Consider the following 22,018-nt stretch of genomic DNA (forward strand, 5'->3'; position numbering starts at 1 on the left):
CGGGGCGGGGCGGGGCGGGGCGGGGCGGCCAGGGCCGGAGCATGCGCAGAGAGGTTAGCGCAGAGAGGCTGTCCCAGGGCTGCCCCGACGGCCGCGCGGGCGTCCCGGGGCGGGGGCGGGGCCCCAACGGGGCCCCAACGGGGCCTGAGGCGTGAAGGTGGTTTTCTGAGCCCTATTCGGGTCGCGTCCCGCGATAACGTTCTGGCACTGGTGCAAAGAAAGCAAAGTTTTGAGAAACGTGGTTCTAACTGAATGGCACGTTCTCTAAATGAACTCTTTCTTTCTTCAAGCAACCTGGAAAACGAGGCAAAGAAACGCCCCGGTATTCCAACGCTAATAAAACGGCTCGGCACTCACATCCCCATCGTGCCCGGCACCGAGAACGGCGCAAATGCAAATGTAATCAGGGAACAAATTATTTCTGAACAAACGCAAGGCGTCAGACGTTGTGTTAGCTACCAGCCATGCAAGGACAGATAAGACATGGCTCCAGCCCTCTGAGGAATTTTTAATCTGGTTTTAGAGAAATCAGAGAAGGAGGAAAGTTGGCCGTGTTGACGGATGGTATTTAAGAATCGGGAGTTCTTTGATCTACTCTTTTTTTTTTTTTTTTTTTTTTCTGGTTTCTGGAGAAATATTGTTGACTGGTTGAAGTGGCTTGTCAAGGAGAGAAAATGTCTTTCTGTTGACAAGATAATTAAGAAGGAAGGAGCCCCCTCCAGTTCTAAACTGTAACAAAAAAACCTTTGAACAGAAGGGGACAAATGTTAAAAGGTGAGTCAAAAGCAAAACTGGAACTGGCAAGGGTACTAGTTTCTGTTGAACTTGGCTGTGACTGTATGGCGGGTGTTGTCAGTATGGCTGATGCTGCCATATCCGTGGAGGGTGGTACTTATTATCTGTATGTGCGTGTGATGTCAAGTAGGGCTTTACCTATTGCCCTGAGATTGCTGAGCACCTGGGAGTAAAATTCCATACATTCTAGGAATTATGGGCCATTTACTTCCTCATGACTTACTGAGAAGCACCAGAGCAGAGCCAGCTCTACAGACAATACCTCTTTCTCCTTCTACTACAGTCCCTATGAAAAGAAAACTGAGAGGGGAGAGGAAGTGGCATCTGGGGGAGGGCAGCATTGATGAGCACAGATTAGTTCCTCCCTTTTCATTGCAAAAGGGTTGTACAGTGCTTCTTCCTCATGGGAGAAGGATCCCTTGCAGGAAGCTGTTAGGCAGTGCATTGTTGGGGCAAAATCTGATATGATGTGGGAGGAAGAGAAGCTGGAATCACAGCTGGAAAGCTTCTGAAGGTCCTCTAAAGAGCTCAACCCACCAGAGCAGGAACATTTGGATATCTGCAACACAGAGAAATCATTGATGGGTGCCACAATCTACAGGTCTCACCAGAGAGATGTCTGCCTTCCCCTCCCACCTCCCCACTCTGACAATAGATGGGCAGGACAGAGAAGAGGGATAGGTAGGGTGATCTTATAATTTGTTATGCAAGCCAAGACAAATCTGAGAATTAAGTAAGTTGCTATTTACTACCCTAGAACAACAGGTACAAGCTGGAAATACTCCCAAAACTGAGATGTTTGATCACCATGATGGGAGCAAGGGGTATATAAAGAGCAACCTTGGTGTCCCTCCATCTCCTGCCATTCCTGCTACAACTTCATCCACTTCACTATAAGTGGGCTTCATCTGTTCTGGGGGGACAGGAGAGTAACAGTTTCGAAACAAGTTTGAGACTGAAGTTTACCAGTTTAGAGACCTGAGCCTCAGGTATCAGAATGAGATTTTTGCTAATGATGAAAGTGGCTGAAACTAATAGGATCTGTCCAAGATGGTGCTCAGGACCTACCACCCATGGGGAAAGGGGATTTTCAACACAAAACCATTGGAAAACGGGAAAAAAAATCACTTTTAGGTTTATACCAAGAAGCTGGGACTTCAGTAAATCAGTTTCAAGTATATAGCAAAGCACAGAAAGTACTTATTGGCCAAAGAGGACAGTAAATCTAGTGTAAAGGTATATAAATGTACACAGATAAATACAAGGACACCATTTAATGAGAAGCAAACAGCAACATGTGCAAATGTATTCCTTGAAAAATGAACAAGGCATAAATACACAAAACACAGTATAAGTATCTAAGCCAGCACATGCCGTTCAAACTCTGGCCTTCTCTGTTTCTCACTGAGGATCTTCACGAGAAAGATTTAACACACTGAGTTTCCATTTCCACATCTGTAAAATGAAAATCATAAAATTGCCTCCAAGAGTTGTGAAGTTATATAAAAGCATTTAGAAAGATGCTTGACAGCAAGGGCTAATTGTGGTGTATTCAACAGAGGCTAGTCTTTGGCTTCCTTTTTCCTACTTTACCATAATAATACCCCAACGTTCTTTGGAGAGAAAATGGAATAATTACTTTAAGGTATCTAGCACAGCACCCAGCACAACAACTATAGATTCCCTTCCTACCCAGATTGCTGAGCTACCATGCAGCTGGACTCTTGACGGCATCAAACTATGTGCCATTTCATGTACTCCTACATGGTCTAAGACCTTTGAACAAAAATCACGAACATGTGTGCGGGCTTTGGAATGGAAGGAAGAGAAAGTTTCAGGCCCTCAGAAATTATTCCTCCTTAATGCTCACATACTGCCATCAACCCAAAAAAGAAAACAGGTGAAAAGGATTCATTCTGAGGAAGAAAAAGAATCAGCTCTGTAGGACTCAAGGAAAAGGAAATTAATATATGCTTTCTTCTCCCAACAAAATCCCACACACAGGCAAAACTGGTTCAATTAGAATCAGTTTGAGTATATGAAGGGAAAGTAAGATCAAACAAAAAGGCAAAGGTACAACATTCACTAGAGAACTGTGTAGAGAAGAGATAAATCTTTCTTGGTATTGGAGATGAGTGTGGGGATGTCTGGATGAATGATACATGAATGAATCTGAACTCTTTTTGCTCTTGCGTTTACTTGGGCATCCTTTGTACGTTCCCCAGTAGAATATATTTGATATTGAGCAGTAGTCATTCATCTAGTCATCCAATAACATCTACTGAACAACTACAGTGTGCCAGACATTGTGCCAGACATTGTGCCAGTTATTACACAGACTTGGCACATTCCAATACAGATATGACTCTGTAGGGCAGAAGAGAGGAAATGGTTCTGTCAAGGTAGGACTCAAAGTAGAAGCAACTCCTAAAGGAAAGATCAATTAAAAGGCAACAGAGCTTAGACTCATTTCTAAACATTTTATCAGAAAATGGCACTGCCTGATTCACATGTTCATTTTTATTTTAAGGATATTATGAGTATTACCTAGTTAAAGTATAGTACTGTATAAAACATTTTGATGACCCAAACTAGGCAACATCATTTGCCTCTATATGCGTTTATGTATCTGTGGTAGGAGTGGGGAATAGTGATAGGTCATCATAAGATGCTTCAGAGAATCCCACCTGAGTCTTAAGTAATTCTTGTTCAGATGGAGAGATTGATAAAAGTAGAGAGGTCTTTTAGTCATCAAAACTGAACTTGAGGGCAGCCCAGGTGAGCTCAGCGGGTTAGCGCCGCCTTCAGCCCAGGGTGTGATCCTGGAGTCCTGGACCGAATCCCAAGTCCGGTTCCCTGCATGGAGCCTGCTTCTCCCTCTGCTTGTGTCTCTGCCTCTCTCTCTCTCTCTCTCTCTCTCTCTCTCTGTCTCTCATAAATAAATAAATAAAATCTTAAAAAAAAAAACAACTGGGGATCCCTGGATGGCTCAGCGGTTTAGTGCCTGCCTTCGGCCCAGGGCATGGTCCTGGAGTCCCAGGATCGAGTCCCTCATCAGGCTCCCTGCATGGAGCCTGCTTCTCCTTCTACCTGTGTCTCTGCTTCTCTGTGTGTGTCTTTCATGAATAAATAAATAAAATCTTTTAAAAAAAATGAACTGGAGATCGATGGAACAGGATAGAGAGCCCAGAAATAAACCCACACTTATATGGCCCATTCATCTGCGATAAAGGAGGCAAGAATATACAGTGAGGAAGAAACAGTCTCTTCAATAAATGGTGCTGGGAAAACTGGACAGCTCCATGCAAAAGAATTAAACTGGACCATAAAAATACACAATGTACACCACACACAAAAATAAACCCAAATGGATTAAAGACCAAAATGTGAGACATGAAATCATAAAAGTCCTAGAAGAGTGGCACCTGGATAGCTCAGTTGGTTAAACATCTGCCTTTAGCTCAGGTCATGATCCCAGGGGCCTGAGATAGAGCCCTCTGTTGGGTTCCCTGCTCAGTGGGGAATCTGCTTCTCCCTCTCCTTCTGCCTTTACCCACACTCATGCTCTCTCACTTTCAAATAAACAAATAAAATCTTTAAAAAAAAAAAAAAAAAAACAGAAGAAAACAGGCAGTAATATCTTGGACATTGGCCTTAGCAACATATTTATGGATATGTCACCTGAGGCAAGGAAAACAAAAACAAAAATAAACTTTTGAGACCACATCAAAATAAAAAGCTTCTGCAAAGCAAGGGAAATCATCAACAAAACAAAAAGGCAACTTAATAAATGGGAGAATATATTTGCAAATGATATATCCAACAAATGTTAATATCCAAAATATATAAAGAACTTCTACAACTCAATGCCAAAGAATCAAACAAACATAAAAACCCAAATAATCCAATTTAAAAATTGGGCAAATACCCTGAATAGATGTATTTTTCAAAGAAAACATGCAGACGGCCAATAGACACATGAAAAGATGTTCAACATCACTAACCACCAGGGAAATGCACATCCAAAACACAATGCTATAACACCTCACATATATAAAAGTGGCTTGTATCAAAAAGAAATAACAAGTGTTTCTGAGGATGTGGAAAAGAAGAATTTTAGTGCACTGTTGGTAGAAATGTAAATTGCTACAACCACTGTGGAAAACAATATGGAGTTTCCTCAAAAAATTAAAAATGGAAATACTATAGTGATCCGTTTCTGGGTATTTACCCAAAGAAAATGAAAACATTAATTTGAAAAGATATATGAACCCCTGTATTCATTATTTATAATAGCCAAGATATGAAAGCAACCTAAGTATCCATCAATAAATGAAAGGATAGAAAAGATGTGGTTTATATATATGTATGTATGTATATGTTTGTATAGACAGCTAGACCAAGGTATTTGTCTTTCTTGGTCTGACTTATTTCACTCAGTGTAATATCCTCTAGGTCCGTCCATGCTGTTGTGAATAGCAAGATCTCACTCTTTTTATGGCTGAGTAATATTCCATTGTGTGGGGCAGCCCCGGTGGCACAGCGGTTTGGTGCTGCTTGCAGCCCGGGGTGTGATCCTGGAGACCCAGGATCAAGTCCCATGTCGGGCTCCCTGCGTGGAGCCTGCTTCTCCCTCTGCCTCTCTCTCTCTCTCTGTCTCTCTGTCTATGAATAAATAAATAAAATCTTAAAAAAAAATTCCATTGTGTGTGTATCACATATATATGTGTATATATGTATATATAGTGTATATATAGTAATAATATATGCATACTGTATATACAGTATATATACTATACACATATTATCTGTGGTAAATATGTTATATGTTATCATGAATAGCAAGATCTCATTCTTTTTTATGTTGGAGTAATATTCCAGTTTGTCTGTGTCTGTGTGTACATACTACATATGTATGTGTATATATATATTTATATATGTATATATAGTGTATATATGTGGTATGTGGTTTAATTTAGATAATAATATACACATACCATATACACATATATACATATATATGTGTATGTGTAAGTATGTGTATATATATGTGGTGTGTGTGTGTGTGTGTGTGTGTGTGTGTACACAATGGAATATTACTTGGCCATGAGGGAGAATGAGATTTGACATTTGGGACAACATGGATGGGCCTAGAAGATATTACAGTAAGTGAAATAAGTCAGGCAAAGAAAGACAAATGCTACATGATTTCACTTATATGTGGAATCAAAAAAAAAAAAATGAGCAAACAAGAAACAGAAACAGACTCATAAATACAGAGAACAAACTAGCAGTTTCCAGAGGACAGTAGGATAAGGGACTGAGTAAAATAAACGAAGAGGACTAAGAGATACAAACTTCCAATTTTAGGATAAATAAGTCAGGAAAATGAAAAGTACAGCATAGGGGGTGCCTGGGTGGCTTAGCCCATTAAGCAGCTGCCTTTGACTCAGGTCATGATCTCATCAGGGTCCTGGGATAGAGCTACATCACATTGGGCTCCTTGCTGAGTGGGAAGTCTCCTCCTCCCTCCCCCTCTGCTCCTACCCCCTACTGTGCACTGTCTCTCAAATAAATTTTAAAAATCTTTAAAAAAAAGAGAAAAAAGCACAGCGTAGGAAATATAATCAATATTATTTAACAACTTTGTGTGGTGACAGGTGGCAACTATACTTATAGTGGTGAGCATTACGAAATGTATAGAAATGTTAAATCATTATGTTGGGCACCTGAAACTAATATAACATTGCATATTAAGTATACTTTAATCATAATTTTTTTAAAAGAGGAACTTGGGATTACTACTGGCATTTAGCAGGCCAGGGCCAAGAAGGTCAAAAGTCATGCAAATCACAGAACTGTCTCAAAGAAAGGAAGGTTGAGGGAGAAAAAGAAGACCTCTTAAATACTTATTTTAATACCAACCATATACCAGATGCTACAGTTGGAACTCAATGTATATATTCTAATTGATTCTTTTTTTTTTTTAATTTATTCTTTAAAACAAGCTATGGACTCTTCTATCAGATATAGCAACAACTCCCCCACCAACAGTCCTCAGAGTCTAAATCAAGGCCCATACCAGATTCTTTCCAATGGACTAGGCATGTGTCTCAAATTGGTGCCTAAAATTGACTGAGAAAGGACTTCACAGGCCATTTAGACTTTTTTTTAAGTATGTAAGGGGAATCATCTGCTTTCACCATCATTTCAAAATTTCATAAAACAAGAAACACTGAAACATCAAACGAACAACATAATCTCAGACTAAACGATGTCAGTATTGGATGTTTAGTGCTATGAAAAGCTCACCAGGTTATTCGTTTTTCTCGCTACAACCCAACACACTGACAAGCTCATCATGGTCCGTGTTCCATCTGCGGATCAGCATTCAGTCGGTGACCGCTGACCTAAACATCTTGGGCAATTTGATCTTGGCAAGACTACTTCTTAAAGAATGAGGTAAGAAGTCAAAGACTAATTCATAGTTCAGAGAATGCAGAAAGGTCCCAAACCAGTGACCCTGAGGGAGTGGGTGGGAATAACAAAAGGCAGAAAGCAAGTAGCCATCTTTGAAAAAAAGGATAGCTAGGGTTCCCTGGAGCTTTCGTCTACTTTTTAATAGGATTATTAGAATTAGAAACTTATCCTCTGGAAAATTCACGCCTTAGGAGTACTGTTTTCTTCTTTCTCCACTTTGTCAAAAGCTTAAAGGCTTTTCTCTGACTGGCCCTCTTTTGTGATTTCCATTGGGCTTTCCTTCTTTCTTTCCGCTCTTTTGTTCTTCTCTCCTCCCCTCCACATAATAGCAATGTTTTCTTGGTCATCTTGTAGTAGTCTCTGGCACACCAGTGGCTTCTTAGAACTAAGTGCAGGTTAGTGAAAACAGCCAGTCAAGGCTGCCTACCGGCAGCAGCAGTAGAATATACTAGCAGCAGGACATAGAGGCCGTGGGTTTCAGGGTAAGTAGGGGGTAAGTGGGGGAATCCTGATTTTGAATCGCAGCCAGAGCACCTTGAGGTGGCCATTACCTTACCTCGTTGTGCCTCAGCTTCCTTATCTGCAAGATGTGTTTAGCATCTTCTGACTCACTGGGATGAAGATGAACTAACTGTATAGATCTTGCCTAGGTTGCTTTTAAGAAATACTTGTTTCTTCATCTCCCCTCTCCCTCCCTTTAGGATTTGTCGAGGGTACTCTGCTATTTGCCTATCTGGGAGGTCTTTCCAAGGTTTTAATTTTTTCATGTCCTGTCACTATATGCTCACTGGGACAGAAGATAGGCAGATAGGCTACAGTCTAGACAATCAACCAAGAATTACTGGTTTGCATAAATCATTTTTCAAGCACAGCTACCAACTCACAGCCTGCTTCTTCGTGCTTTTCAGATAGTTTCCCAGGTGAAAGAACCTCAGCTTTGCCTCAGCATCCTAAATAAACAATTTTTAAGGGCTCATCTAACCAGAAAAAAAGACCAAACTGAGGAGAATTCAATATGATTTTATCTGGATTGATATGATTTGGGACTTTTCTGTTTGTTGGGATTGGATGCTGCTTTTGTTTTTTGTGTTTTGGGTCTTTTGGTGAGTTTTTTGGTTTGTCTTTTGGGGGGGATATTGGATAAAAACCTATTTAAAAGAAGAACTCATTAATTCAGTGTAAAGGAACTAATTCTTTTCTTTCTGCTTGTATTTTTTCCTAATGAGGAACAGTGTATCGATACCCACCTTGGCAGCAAGCCAGACTGTTTGGGTTTAAATGACAGCTCTGCTACTGACTATGTGACTGTTAAAACTATTCGATTACCCTGTGCCTCGATTTTCTCACCTGTATAATAGGATAATAATATTCACCTAGGAAGTCATTGTCAGGAATCAAAATTCAATATGAGGGAAGTATTTATTTATTTTTTTTTAAAGATTTTATTTATTTATTCATGAGAAACACAGGGAGAGAAAGAGGCAGAGGCACAGCAGAGGGAGAAGCAGGCTCCATGCAGGGAGCCCATCGTGGGACTCAATCCCGGGTCTCCAGGATCACACCCGGGGCTGCAGGCGGCGCTAAACCGCTGCGCCACCAGAGCTGCCCCCTGAGGGAAGTATTTAGGACATTGTTAGGCACCTGGTATGCACTCAGAGATTATGACTATTATTAGGTAGTAGCTTTTCAGCAATTGGTGAGCATCTACCAAGTATTAGGCACAGCCTTTGAGACTATGTAAGATTAAAAAGTTTGATTGCCCATCTCTGCTTTCAGAGATATTATATTTAGGGAATAAGGGAACTGTTGGAGACTGTTTCTTAGCTTACAAAGCACTTCCCACAGTCAAGTGGTACAATTATTATTATCCTCATTATTTTGCACATGAATAATGGCAGGCTTACCATTAAGTGTCTTGTCCAATGTTACTTAACTAGAAAACATCAAACCAACTTTCTTTCTAGGATCTGGAACTCCAAAAATTCATGCTGTTTCACTGCCAACACATGTGGCTCACAAAATGTCTCAGAAAATATCTCACTTTCCTTTACCTTTTTAAGAATTTAGTTGGTGCCCAATAATCCAAGCAAAGCCATAACTGTTATGCAGAGAGGATTTTTATCCCTAGTTGTCTGGGGCCCAGTAGCCCAGGACATTCTTCCATTTCAGGGAGGAGTCCCTGGCAACGGAGACATTGCCTTGTCTGGAACCACTGTGAAAAGCCCTCCTTGCCCACATGAGTCTGAAACTGCAATCAGCTCTCTAAAGGAGCATTAAAAGCTTTGGATCGATATTGAGATTGAATAATTGAGCTTTTAAATGGTTCCTGTCTATGGGAACAAATGTATTTATTGATGATAGCAGAAGAAAACACCATGACAAAAGAGGCAAGAAACATGTGCTATTTCTTTTAGTATCTCCAACTAATGCCTTCACCATCATAACAACCCTAGTGACTAGCACAGTGCCTGGTACATAGTAGGTGCTCAATAAATATTTGTTGGATGAATGACTGACTCTACCCTATACAAACTATGGAAAATGTCCTGAAAGTCAGTTTTTGATGTTTATTAAAATGAGAAACATGGTCAGCTTCCAAGAATACTTTGTAGCATTGGGGTGCCTGGTTGGTGCAGTCAGTTGAGTGGACAACTTTTGGTTCCAGCTCAGGTCATGATCTAAGGGTCCTGGGACTGAGCTCTGTGTTTGGCTCCATGCTCAGGGCAGAGTCTGCTTGGAACTCTTTCTCCCTCTAACTCTGCTGCTCTCCACTGCTCATGCTCTCTCTCTCTCAAATAAAATAAATAAAATCTTTTTAAAAATACTTTATAGAATTGCAATGGTTAATGCTAATCTTCTTTCCTTTTTTTTTAAACTGTGAAGAAGGAAGTAGCATGGCACAACTTAAAGCACTGGAGGAAGTATTGGCAAGCCTGGGTTTCAATCCAAACCTTATGACTGGGTTGTTTTGTGACATGGAATGCATTAACACATCCTCTTCAGATCTTGGTTTTCTATTTTGTCAAGTGCAAGGACTGGACTAGGTTAGTTCAGCTCTCACTGTGTGTGCATTTAAGTATAACTCTTATATTTACATGTCCTGAAAATTAGGATGAAAAAAATGTCTGATGAAGGTGAGATAGGCAAATATTGCCCTATGCACCTCTGCCCCTCATAGGTGACCTCTCTCTGGAGCTTGCTCTATCCTGACTGAGGCCTTTGCCCATTAAAATCTGCCCTCAAAAAAGGTGTTCATTTTGGGGCACCTGGGTGACTCAGTCGGTTAAGCATTCAACTCTTAATTTTGGCTCAGGTCATGATCTCAGGGTTGCGGGATTGAGCCCCTCATCGGGCTCCATGATCAGCACAGAGTCTGCTTGTGCTTTTCCTTCTGCTCTTCCCCTGGTTGCTCCCTCTCTCTGTCTCTCTCAAATAAAAAATAATAAAATCTTTTTTAAAAGTTTTAGTTTTATATTAGTTATCAATTGTAGCATAACAAATTACCCCAAAAATTAATGGCTCAAAACAACAAATACTTAGAGTCTCATAATTTCTGTAGATCTAGAATCTGGGCATCAGCTTAGCTGAGTGCCTCTGGCTCAGGGTGTCTCATGAGATTGCAGTCAAGCTGTTGGCTACGGCCACAGTCACATCAAACTCAATGGAGACTGAAGAATCTGCTTCCAAACTCACTCATTTGGCTGTTTCCAGGCTTCACTTCTTGCTCTGTGGACCTCTGCCTAGGCTGAGTGTCCTCATGACATAGCAGCTGGTGGTTCAAAAAGGGAGAGCCAGAGACTATCCAAGACAGAAGCCATGGTCATTTGATAACCTTGAAAATGACATACCATCACTTCTGCCACATTCTAAGTGTTAGAATCAAGTCAACAAGTACAGCTCACATTCTAGGGCTGGGGATTACACAAAAGTGTAAATACCAGGAGGCAAAACCATTGGTGGCCATCTTAGAGACTGCCTAGCATAGCTATCATTTACACAGTAGTGTAAAATTTAGATGTTTGTGTTAATCAGGGCATCATAATCTGTTCAGGCTGCTATAACAAAATACCACACGCTAGGTAACTTATAAACAGCAGAGATTTATTTCTCAAGGTTCTGAAGGCTAGAAGTTCAAGGTCAGGGTGCCAGCATTGTTAGGCAAGAGCCCCTCGGTTGCAGACTTTCCATTGCATCCTCACATAGTAGAAGGGCAAGGGAGCTCTCTCAGGCCTCTTTAATAAGGGTATTATTCTCATTCATCAACGGCTTCCAAATGGCCCCACCTCCTACTACTAATACCCTGATATTAGGATTTCAATATATGAATTTAGGGGGAACACAAATATTCAGACCATAGCACAGGCAATACTTATTTTAATTGTGGGATACCAGCCTCTGTCCACTCTACAAGGAATTTAAGCATATTTTTTGAATGCAGGGCACAAGTTAGGGAATAATGTGGAAATGGGGACAGAGAGATATGGTTCCCATTAAAAGTGAAACCATAGCCATATTTATGAGTCCTACCATATGCTAATCACCATGATGGGCACCAAGCAGATATGATTATATAAAATTTAGTCACCTTCCTAAGGTACAATGTATTTGCTCTTGGCTTCCTCCTCCACACCTCCACAACCCCACAGAGAGAATTAACTGACAAAAATTTCTCATCCTATTTGAAGACTAGAAGCAGAATATTATAATGAATGGAACACAGATCTCATGCACCATCTCAGTCATGAGTACATTTAAACTCTATAAGATTCTTCATCTGAATAAAAACAATGATACAGTGGTATCATGTCATGAATAAATAAATAAAATCTTTTTTAAAAAAATAAATAAAGCACCAGGGTTGTCTGTCCAGCTCAGTCAGTGGAGCATGCCACTTTTGATCTCGGGGTTGTGAGTTTGACTCCCTCACCCCTATTCAGTATAGACATTACTTAAAAATAAAATCTTTTTTTAATTTTATTTTTTTAAAGATTTTATTTATTTCATGAGAGACACAGAGAGAGAGGCAGAGACACAAGCAGAGGGAGAAGCAGGCTCCATGCAGGGAACCCAACACGAGACTCAATCCTGGGACTCCAGGATCACGCCCTGGGCCATAGCCAGATGCTAAACTGCTAAGCCACCCAGGGATCCCCCCAAATAAAATCTTTTTAAATAATTAAGGCACCACTCACATTCAAGAATATATTATAATTATACAATTTTTTTTGGTCACAGTGAGAAAAGCAACTCTTGACAGCTCCCCATTTTTCAACAGATGTGTGCCAACTTAGTCCTTGGACATCTACAGAAACATGTCATTCTTACTGAAATGTGTGAGACCATCAACAGGGCTCCACTAGTCAGGATCGCCTAACTTGTACTGTGGTAACAACCCCCAAATCAGTATGGTTTAAAACCAGAAAGCATTATTCTCCTCTCACACTCTATGTTCCTCCCGGGCTGACTGATGTTCTGCTCTGCGTCATATCAATTGGATGGGTCTTGGACTAATGAAGCAGCTATAGATCTGTGCAGCAGAGAGAGGGAAGAACAGAAACACTGGTTCTTCAGTGGCCCAAAGTGACACATACCATTTCCCCTTTCACTGTATTGTCCAAGATGAGTCCTGTGATGGTCAAGACTGGCTTCAGAAACTAGAGAACTGATTGATCTTCCCCTGTGCCCAGGAAGGGAGGTTCATCGTGAGCATCAGGAAGGAGCATTGTCTTCCACACTGCCTTCTGAGAAAATAGAGAGCTGGTCTTTTCAAGCTGCAAGAGACAATTAACCTGTGACAGAGTTCTAATTTGTAAGCAAAGCCTCTTATTTATGAATCATCTAAGATTACTTTTTCTGCAAAATGAGTGATTATACCAAACTATTTTTTATTTACAAAAACACAGGCTTTATTAGGCAATCTTACCATCAACACTTCCTGTAATAAGTCTCCATCTCCTGTTTTCACAGAGACGTGGTACTATGTGCGCATGTGTGCATGCCTGTGTATTTTCCTGGGATGCTGGGAAATGGAAAGACGTGACTGGCTTAATGTCAAGTCTAGTCAATGCTTATAAGTTTCTGTTTGCAAGGTTAATGACGTAGCACCTTCTAATTTAGCAGCACTGGAACTTGTTATAAGTGTTAGTTCAGTCACATCTAGTTCATATCGGCCTTCAAATCACAAACTACTCACACTCCCTCCCCAAGCTTCCTCCCTTTTGGATTTTTACCACCATGCTCATCTATGTGAACACCAAGCGGAGCCTCCATTAGTTCTGGCTTCTAGGCCCAGTTCCGCTATTCACTGACTGCACTGCTTTGGGAGAGCTCTTCTACCTCTCCAGGGCTGGTCTCTAAAATGAAGGAGCTGGCTGGCCGAATTCCTCCCAGCTACAACTGCTTCTGGTTCTAAGTCAGTGGTGCAGCCAGAGAGAGAGCCTCTGTACGTTTCCTCCTTTCCACGAGTTGATCAGCAACCAGAGGAGCTCTCTCAGTAAAGGCAGGGCCTCCTAACATACAACAGAATGCCTTTGAAGATGACTCATGTTTCAGCACCTCTCAATCTATTATTTCCTGGGCTCCCTTCTTGTCAGCTTTGTGGTCCAGAACCTCGACAGTCAAGTATAATTTACAGGCATGGTACTTTTAATACCTTGCTCCCGACTCCAAAAAGAAAATACACAGAAGTTGAAAACTATTCTTCCGATTATACCAGCAGCACAGTCTTAAAAGAGGTTTTGCTGTAGTGGTGATATTGCTGATCTTATTTATTTATTTTTTTTTATTTTTTTTTTTTAAATTTTTATTTATTTATGATAGTCACAGAGAGAGAGAGAGAGAGAGAGAGGCAGAGACACAGGCAGAGGGAGAAGCAGGCTCCATGCACCGGGAGCCTGACGTGGGATTCGATCCCGGGTCTCCAGGATCGCGCCCTGGGCCAAAGGCAGGCGCGAAACCGCTGCGCCACCCAGGGATCCCGATATTGCTGATCTTAAACACAGGTTAGGAAAGTCATTATTATGACTTTTAATTGTTTGTTCTTCTAAATACTTTTTCCAGCCACATGTGGCATATTGATGGATTCAAACATTTTGGAGCATTTTTCTACAAGAATACAGTCTTATTCATAGGGTTTTGTTGATGTGAGTTCATGGGAGAAATTATTTTTATAGAAGAAAATGTTTTTGGGGTGCTCAGTGATAAATAGCTTTCAAAAAATGGCTTCAGGGACAAGTTCATGTTTTGTTTGGAAATGTCCTTAATACTTTGAAAATGGTTGCTCTCAGATGCAGTCTTGCCTGAATTAAGTCTAAATATTTTGGAATCGTGTCCATTTTGATCAGAGCCCTAGTAGACCAAATATTCTTTTTTTAAAAAAGATTTTATTTATTTATTCATGACAGACACACAGAGAGAGAGAAGAGAGACAGACACAGGCAGAAGGAGAAGCAGGCTCCATGCAGGGATTCCGACATGGGACTCGATCCCGGGTGTCCAGGATCATACCCTGGGCCAAAGGCAGCGCTAAACCGTTGGGCCACTGGGGTTGCCCTAGACCAAATATTCTTGAACAAGTCACATTGACTCTAGGAGCCTCAGTTTCTTTGTCAACAAAACAGAAAGAATACCTACCTAACAAATGTTTGCAAATAGTAAAGAAATGAGCATAAGTAAAGCCCAGAGTATAGAGATCATACATGACAGATGACCAACATCTTCATTCACACAAAACTGTCAGAATAAGATGTGTAGCATGAGGTGAGGTTTGCGATGTTGCACCTGCAACCTATCCCAAGCATGAATCACAAAATTAAGTCAGACATTTAGAGAGCAGGAAAGAAAAAAATGTCCTTTGATTTAGGCAACTAATATCTTATGAGTTAAGACAATTGTGATTTTGTCACAATTTAACTAGAGGGTTTGAGCTCCCTATTGATCACTGTGTGAGTAATATTCATTTCTGTTTTACTTTTATTCTCTGACTTATTGGTTCCATAGTGTACACATTGCTATAGCATATGGCTAGACTGGAGACAGAAGGGATGTGAGGCATCTATATTTTCAATGTTCCTCAACCTTTGCTGGCCAGCACGAAAAAGAATGCACACATACCTCTTTTTATACATTTTATAAAAAGCTTGAGCAGTTTATTCTCAAGGAGCAAACATTTCACAACATCATTCAAATGATAACTCTGAGAAATGTCCTTCCAATATATCTGAATTAGACCATACATCACAGTGAACTTTCAGTGTTTTTAAACAGAAATCCCAAGACATTGAAAAGTCTTCACACTAGTGACGTTCTGTCTATATTTCAATTTAGGATCCAAAAGATATTCTTTCCTAATCTCCATTGGTCAATTTTGAAATTCATTTTTATTTTTGTACCACACCTTCAGTTCTTTCCTTACATACGTTTTTAACTTTTCCCACCATTTTCTGGGGCAAGGAACTGAACCTACCTCTCCTGATTTTTTGTCTATTGAAAAAGCTCAACTCAGAGCTTAATTTCCAGCTCTCTCTTCATTCTCATCCTAAAATTTCTTACTTCAATACAGTCATCCCTCCTGCTTGCATTCTTTTTGTTTCTCTTCCCAAATTCAGTTTTGTTATCTCAGGCTCCAGCCACAGAATCTTTGTGCCAGAAGAGATCTCGCCTATTTTATAGCTTTCTCTCTAGGCATGGGGAAACCAACGCCCTGAGAAATGACATGAACTGTACTTTCTAGTTCCCCATCTTTTGTAGTAGGAACCAAGCTTGACCCCTCTTCTTTCTGGCAACATGGAAAAAGTCGGGGAAAAAATCACTTGCTTTAACTAGAGCAGTTAATTTGGGGGTCTTTAAATTATTTCCTCAGGCATGAAATTTGGGTGTTTGAGTTGGTGGGCAGTATTGGGGGGGATCAGGGAAAATTAGATATTATGGGATATAAATTCATTTGCAAGTTAAAGATCTACAGTTTGTATCTAATGTCATCATTGAATCCATCTAACAGGAAGGGGAGATATCAGACAGGCTTCTTTCCTTCTCTCCAAGTGCCACCTTCCAGCTGTGGTCTTGTGGTAACGTGGCTGGTACAATTAGAAACCAAAATTAGAAACCAAGCAACCACAAGAGGAAAAGCCTCTGAAACAACTCTAGGCCTTGACCCAGAATTTCTAGCCAAGGACACTGCAGGAGACTGTGCTTTGCTGCACATATGGTCTCCAGCCTGCAGCTGACTCTCTGAACAGTGGGCAATCTCCGCATACCTCACATGCATACCTGGAAACCTTCATGCTCATTTAACTGAGACTTTTCAACAAATCTCAGAGAAAAAGAAAACTAGATAACCAGTTACTTAACTAAGGGCCATAACTCAACTCATCTTTGGGTGTCATCAACAATTCTACCACTCGATACTCTGTAAGAGAAATACTCGAGTGTTTTTCATCAGAACCACTGATACGAGCTTCCCTGACATTGAGCTATGGCCTTTATTGTTATTTTAAAGAAAAATTATTGTCAAACATATGAATTTTGAGACATCTGTTTTTGTTCTGAATTCCTTTTTCCCAACCAAGTTTCACCAGTGAGAAGTCCTGTCAAAGACCCAGGAATTTGAAAATATTCACAAACTCGTACCCCAAAAATAAACGAGTTGTCAAAGTCACAGATTTGGGGGTGGAAAAGAGGAAATTGCCAACCAGTCCCACTAGTGATCTGGCCTTAGGATAGTCAAAGGTGAAAAAGGATCCAGGTGTCCTTTCTTTTTCTCTTTTTCTCTTTCTGCCCAGGTGTGCAGTGACAGAAGGATAAATTCTAAGAATCTCTACCGGTTTAAAATTATTTCATTATGACTCTAGGTTGTCTGAGATATACACCATTATCATCTCCCAGGGAGTCACAGTGATCAGAGGAACATTTCAGAACCCCGGAGTTCTGAACTCCAGCCTCTCACCCACCAATGACACTCAGCTGAGTCAATAATACTTGCTTTCTAAAATAATATGGGAATGTGATATTACTCCTTTATTCACACAGCCTTTTGAGCTGCTCTGTTTATGTGAATTAAAAAAACAACAACAACATTGTGTTGGTGAATTATGTTACAATTAGTGAAATTTCAGGAAGGAAAGCATTCAGGGCTCCGATTTTATAGCCATGTCACACCCAGGCTATTCTTGTTAGCGTCTGATTTATCAACAATCTGCTAGAGGATGATATTTTTCTTCTGTATTTTTAGGAGAACTGGGGGGAAAACTAAAACAGTTATTACATGGCCAGAGACTGATTTATATTTTTATTATATTGCTTCCCATTGTGGTCAAATAATCTTGAGTAAAAAGAGGGGGGGAGATGGGTAATGGTAATGGTACAACCTCGCTATAAAATGTAGAGCCTTTTCTTTACACAGTTTCTCAATATGAAGTTCCACGGGGCATTTAATATTGTGACTGGACTTTCAAGTCAGCTGAAATCACAATTGCCATGCTATTACAAAAGGTACATCGTGTGAGTTGCAAACCACAACATAATGACAGAACAGAGGGCCACGGATACCTGGGGGGACAGAGACCTATGAAATCCTTGTGTTTTTTTCATTAGGGCTAACAAGCAAAATAAGCACCACCCCTGGCGCCCATGGTTTTGACTCAAACACTGGTAACATGTGGGTTCGAAGGATACCACTGAAATCCAGCTCGGGCCTGTTGTTAATCATGTGTCTCTGCTGGTGTTTTGGAAGCATAGAGCTCCATGACCAGGGACAAGCTTAACTAAACCTACACTGTGGTTTGGAAGAACATGCCTTCCAGGATCCTAATGAACTTATAGAAGCCAGGGCTGGGTTGAGAGTGTCATTCGGTATCCTTGTAAGGATAGGAGGCAAAGGCTATTTTAAGAACAATATGGTTTTGGGGGATCTCTGTGAAGTTTATGAGTAGTCGGAGAAGAGAACATAAAACTGGCTCTCCACATGTAATTAAAATACAGGGTAACTAAATTCATGTGTAAGTAATAGGAGAGCAGAGTGGAGCCAGGGGATCATAATAAGCATCCTGGTTGAAGTGAAAAGCAATTTGTGGTAGGGCTTTCAAATTCCTCCGTTAGTGGACAGATTTGGAAGGCTCACCGATAGTCTTCCTGGCTGGCTAGGTTTACTTTCATAGCCCTTTCATTAAAAAAAAAAAAAAAAAAAAAAGTCTCTAAAAATAGCAGTTGGATTTGGGTTTGTTTTTTGTTTTTTGTTGTTGTTGTTGTTGTTGTTGTTGTTGTTCTGCAGGAGAAATCACAGCTTTACGAATGAGTCGGGTTTTTGGGAGCATACAGCAGAGTTCGCCAGTCATCAGCATTGCTCCCCTCTGTCCACGGTGGGGCAGGGAAGTTACCAGGCCTTCAACTGCACCAACTCCCACGTGTCCACCGGGCCTAGCAAGTTCCACAGCCTATTCTAAATTCAGATGTATGAAATGAAGACAATGGAGTGGGGAGGGGACTTTACAAAAAGAAAAGAAAGAAAAAAAAAAAGAAAAGAAAAAAGAAAAGAAAAGAAAAGAAAAGAAAAGAAAAGAAAAGAAAAGAAAAAGAAAAAAAAGATGTCACTCATACTCCTAAAGTTTGCAGTCGTGTGGACCAATTATCCATAAGATGAATTGAATTATTCCCTTTGTCCTGGGGCAGTGTGGTGTCAGGAACCACCCACTCCTTCCATCCAGACATTAGCAGTTGGGCTGGCACCATCGTGAGCAGTGTGATGTGCTACTGCCAAGTGGTAGGATGCCTACATGGGCAAGACTTGCTCCACACAGAGGTGTTTGCCCATTGTTTCTAAAAAGTCCTCTTAAAACAGACCCCAAAAAGCCACAGACCAAATTTATAAAGCACCAGGGCTTGGGTGTGGAGGGGTGGTGGACAGTAGGATGCGAACAGATTATGAAAGAACCGAAGATCCTCCACATGGTTTTATACTCTAAATGATCTGTAAAAAAGAATAATCATGCAAAAAAAATCCAAGTCAGGGGCCGTGGCCTCCAGAATATCAATGTCTAAACCATACATGCATATTTGAAGAGAACAATCTCCCTTCTTCTCAAATGAACCATTAGCTAAGACCATAAACTGTACCAAATAGCAAAACGTAAGAGTGCAAAGGGTCTTAGGCTTTATCCTGACTTAACCGCATCATTTCCCCTCCTGGGGAAAAACATCTAAAGACACAGAGCAGACAACTTTCAAAACTACAGACCAATCCTCTGTGCTGGAAGTAAGAGTATCATGATTAAAAGAAGAGCGGGAGTTCTGGATCAGAAAGATCTGGTGTCAGACTCCAGATCTGTCACTTCCTGTCACCTAACCTCTTACAGTCTCCATCCCTGTACCTGTTGGGTCAGGATAACAAGATCGAAGTCAGCAAGGGCTGCTCAGCCATAAATGTGGTACCAGCCCCTGTCAAACAGCATTAATAGTAACTAATGTGTTTGAATTGGGTAAAATGAGAGGATTCAAGGGAAAAAAATAATAACTTTTAGTGGATTGGCAGAAAACGAAAAAAAATCAAATATGCTGCTGTTGAAATTTCCCCCCAGAGCCCTGGGGTTTCTCAAGCCTGGTCTTCCAAGACCACAGGGGCAAAGAGAAGCCGGGAGGGCGGGCTTCCAGGACCTCCCACCCCACACCTACTCCCTCCAGGGCCAGAGAGACTTTGCAGCTTTCCCTTTTACATACTGGGCTTCTGGCTTACACCCTCCTGGAGAAGATACAGAGCTAGAAGCACATCATCCTCCCCCGCTCTGCGCCCATTGTTTCTGGAGGGTACAGCACACACATGGCTGTGTGGGCAGCCTCAGACAAGCCAAGTGCCACTGTGGCATCTCACTCTACGATGAAAGGTTTGGCCCAACCACCCCTAGCTTCCCTCTCGAGTCTAACAGCCTCACCTCTTCCCCGATTGCAGAGCCCCCTGCATAATGGGAACAAGTGTTTCCCAATGGGAGAAGCTATTGTGTGCCCCCCAACAACCCCTCCCCCCCCCCCCCCCCCCCCCCAGTTAATGGAAGACACTTAGGCACAGTTGCCCATCACTCAGTCCTCCAAGCCCTGTGAAGTTTCTCACGCAGCCTCTCCTTCCCCCGAGGGCTGTGAAGACAGGGAGGGAGGGAGGCAAGTGTCTCTCCTCGTTCTAACCCACGCAAGGGCCCCAATGCCATCCTGGCAAGGCCGGCAGAGGTGCGGCTCCCTCCGAGTGTGGGGGAGGCAAAGCGGCTTTGAGCCATCCTGGGGACAGTTGCCATGAAGCGCCAGCTGCCCGTGTTTGTTGAACTCAGACTTGAATAATATTGTGCACTTTATCTTTATAGCCTCTTTTATGCTAACAGGCCTAGGGGTAGCAAAAAAGGGCAATGTACTGTGGTCTGCTAAAAGCCTTGCCGTTTGATTGCTTCATAATTCCTCCATTCATCTAATTTGGAGTGCGCATTCGAGCAACAAACCTGTCTGTCACCCTTAACAAGCTCTTTGGGACAGAGTGGAACAATCTCCCATAATGTAAACAGCCTTCTCCTTCGGCAGAGAAAGAAAGCACACAACACGTTTTTAACACTCACAGATGTAATTGCTTTGGATTTTCCACTCGAGGTATTGGATTCCGCAATTCCCTGGACTCCTCATCAACGGGCATCTTTTAAAACATGCTTTCCCCTCTTTTTCTTCAGAGCCGTCTTGTGCATATTTTCTTAACACCTTCTCCAAACAAGCCACCACACCAGAGGAGGCAGGAGATGGGACCCTCTGTGAGATTTGGACTTTGCTTCTTGGAAAAGGAGCCACTGTACTAAGGAGTAAGACTAGTGTGGTTTTGACCTTGGCTCTTCCACTGGGAGGTTATGTGACCTTGGCGAGTTAATCATCCTCTTCCATCTAAGTTTTGTCATTTGTAAAATGGGGTCCCAATATGAACCGCTAGACATTGTGGAGATTGAAAAACATATGTCTGCTCACCCATCCACCTACCACCACTCCTCTTTCTATCCAGCCATTCTTCATAAACATGAAAACACAGACACACCCAGGGGAAAAAGAGAGTGAGGGAGAGGAAGAGGGAATGAGAGGAATTTCCTATCGAGTAAATATGGACTTTATTTCAGTTCTTCAACCGCTTCCCAGAAGATCAAGACCCTTCCTCTGTAATGGAATGCCCTAATTTGCACGATGTGATAGCTGACACAATCGAGGAAAGAAAGGATACAGAGTAGACCATGCACCATTTCAATCAACCTGTGTAAATGGTCAAATGTCTATAAGAACAGAATGGCTTAAAATGAAGACAATTCTCAAGAAGAGATCTATCAAGTCACATGGGGGAAATTCAAAGAATGCCAAATCGAACACAACAATGCTAATTATGTCCTACAGTTGAAAGGCAATTTGATCAATTGGTTTCACTGCTTTGACAAGATCGACCATTTGTTTTGATGTCTTAAAAAAGCAAATGCTGTATTGCCAATATCATGAGGGTCATAGGACCATTTCTTGACAGCCACCAAAAGTGAGTAAACAAGGGATGTGCCTCCTTTTTGAATGAGTGAGTGAAGAAGTTGATGACAGATTAACACCAAAAACATAGGATCCTGAAGAGCTTCTTTACTTTATGGAAACAGTCGAGGGTGGTGAAATAATGAGTGACATAATGAAATCTGAAATAGATAAATAACTGTAGAAGGACAGAGAATGACCAAAGGATCATTAAGAAACTTCATGCATT

General features: G+C 41.4%; 2 long non-coding RNA genes across 3 annotated transcripts in view; one reads left to right on the forward strand and one right to left on the reverse strand.

Moving 5' to 3' along the window:
• Positions 1-133: 133 nt before the first annotated feature.
• On the forward strand, positions 134-20,268 carry LOC119876802. Its single transcript, XR_005366771.1, has 3 exons — positions 134-774; positions 7,151-7,257; positions 18,542-20,268. It is a non-coding gene; the product is annotated as an uncharacterized LOC119876802 (long non-coding RNA).
• Positions 578-22,018, reverse strand: part of LOC102153458 — a 60,542-nt gene continuing 39,101 nt past the window's right edge. For both annotated transcript variants that reach the window (XR_005366765.1, XR_005366764.1), the window contains exons 3-4: positions 12,867-13,046; positions 578-1,354 (exon numbers count right to left, since the gene is read on the reverse strand). This is a non-coding gene — a long non-coding RNA (uncharacterized LOC102153458). The remainder of the gene's footprint in view (positions 1,355-12,866; positions 13,047-22,018) is intronic.

The sequence above is a fragment of the Canis lupus genome, chromosome 11 (genome assembly GCF_011100685.1).
Source record: "Canis lupus familiaris isolate Mischka breed German Shepherd chromosome 11, alternate assembly UU_Cfam_GSD_1.0, whole genome shotgun sequence".
Lineage (NCBI taxonomy): Eukaryota > Metazoa > Chordata > Mammalia > Carnivora > Canidae > Canis > Canis lupus.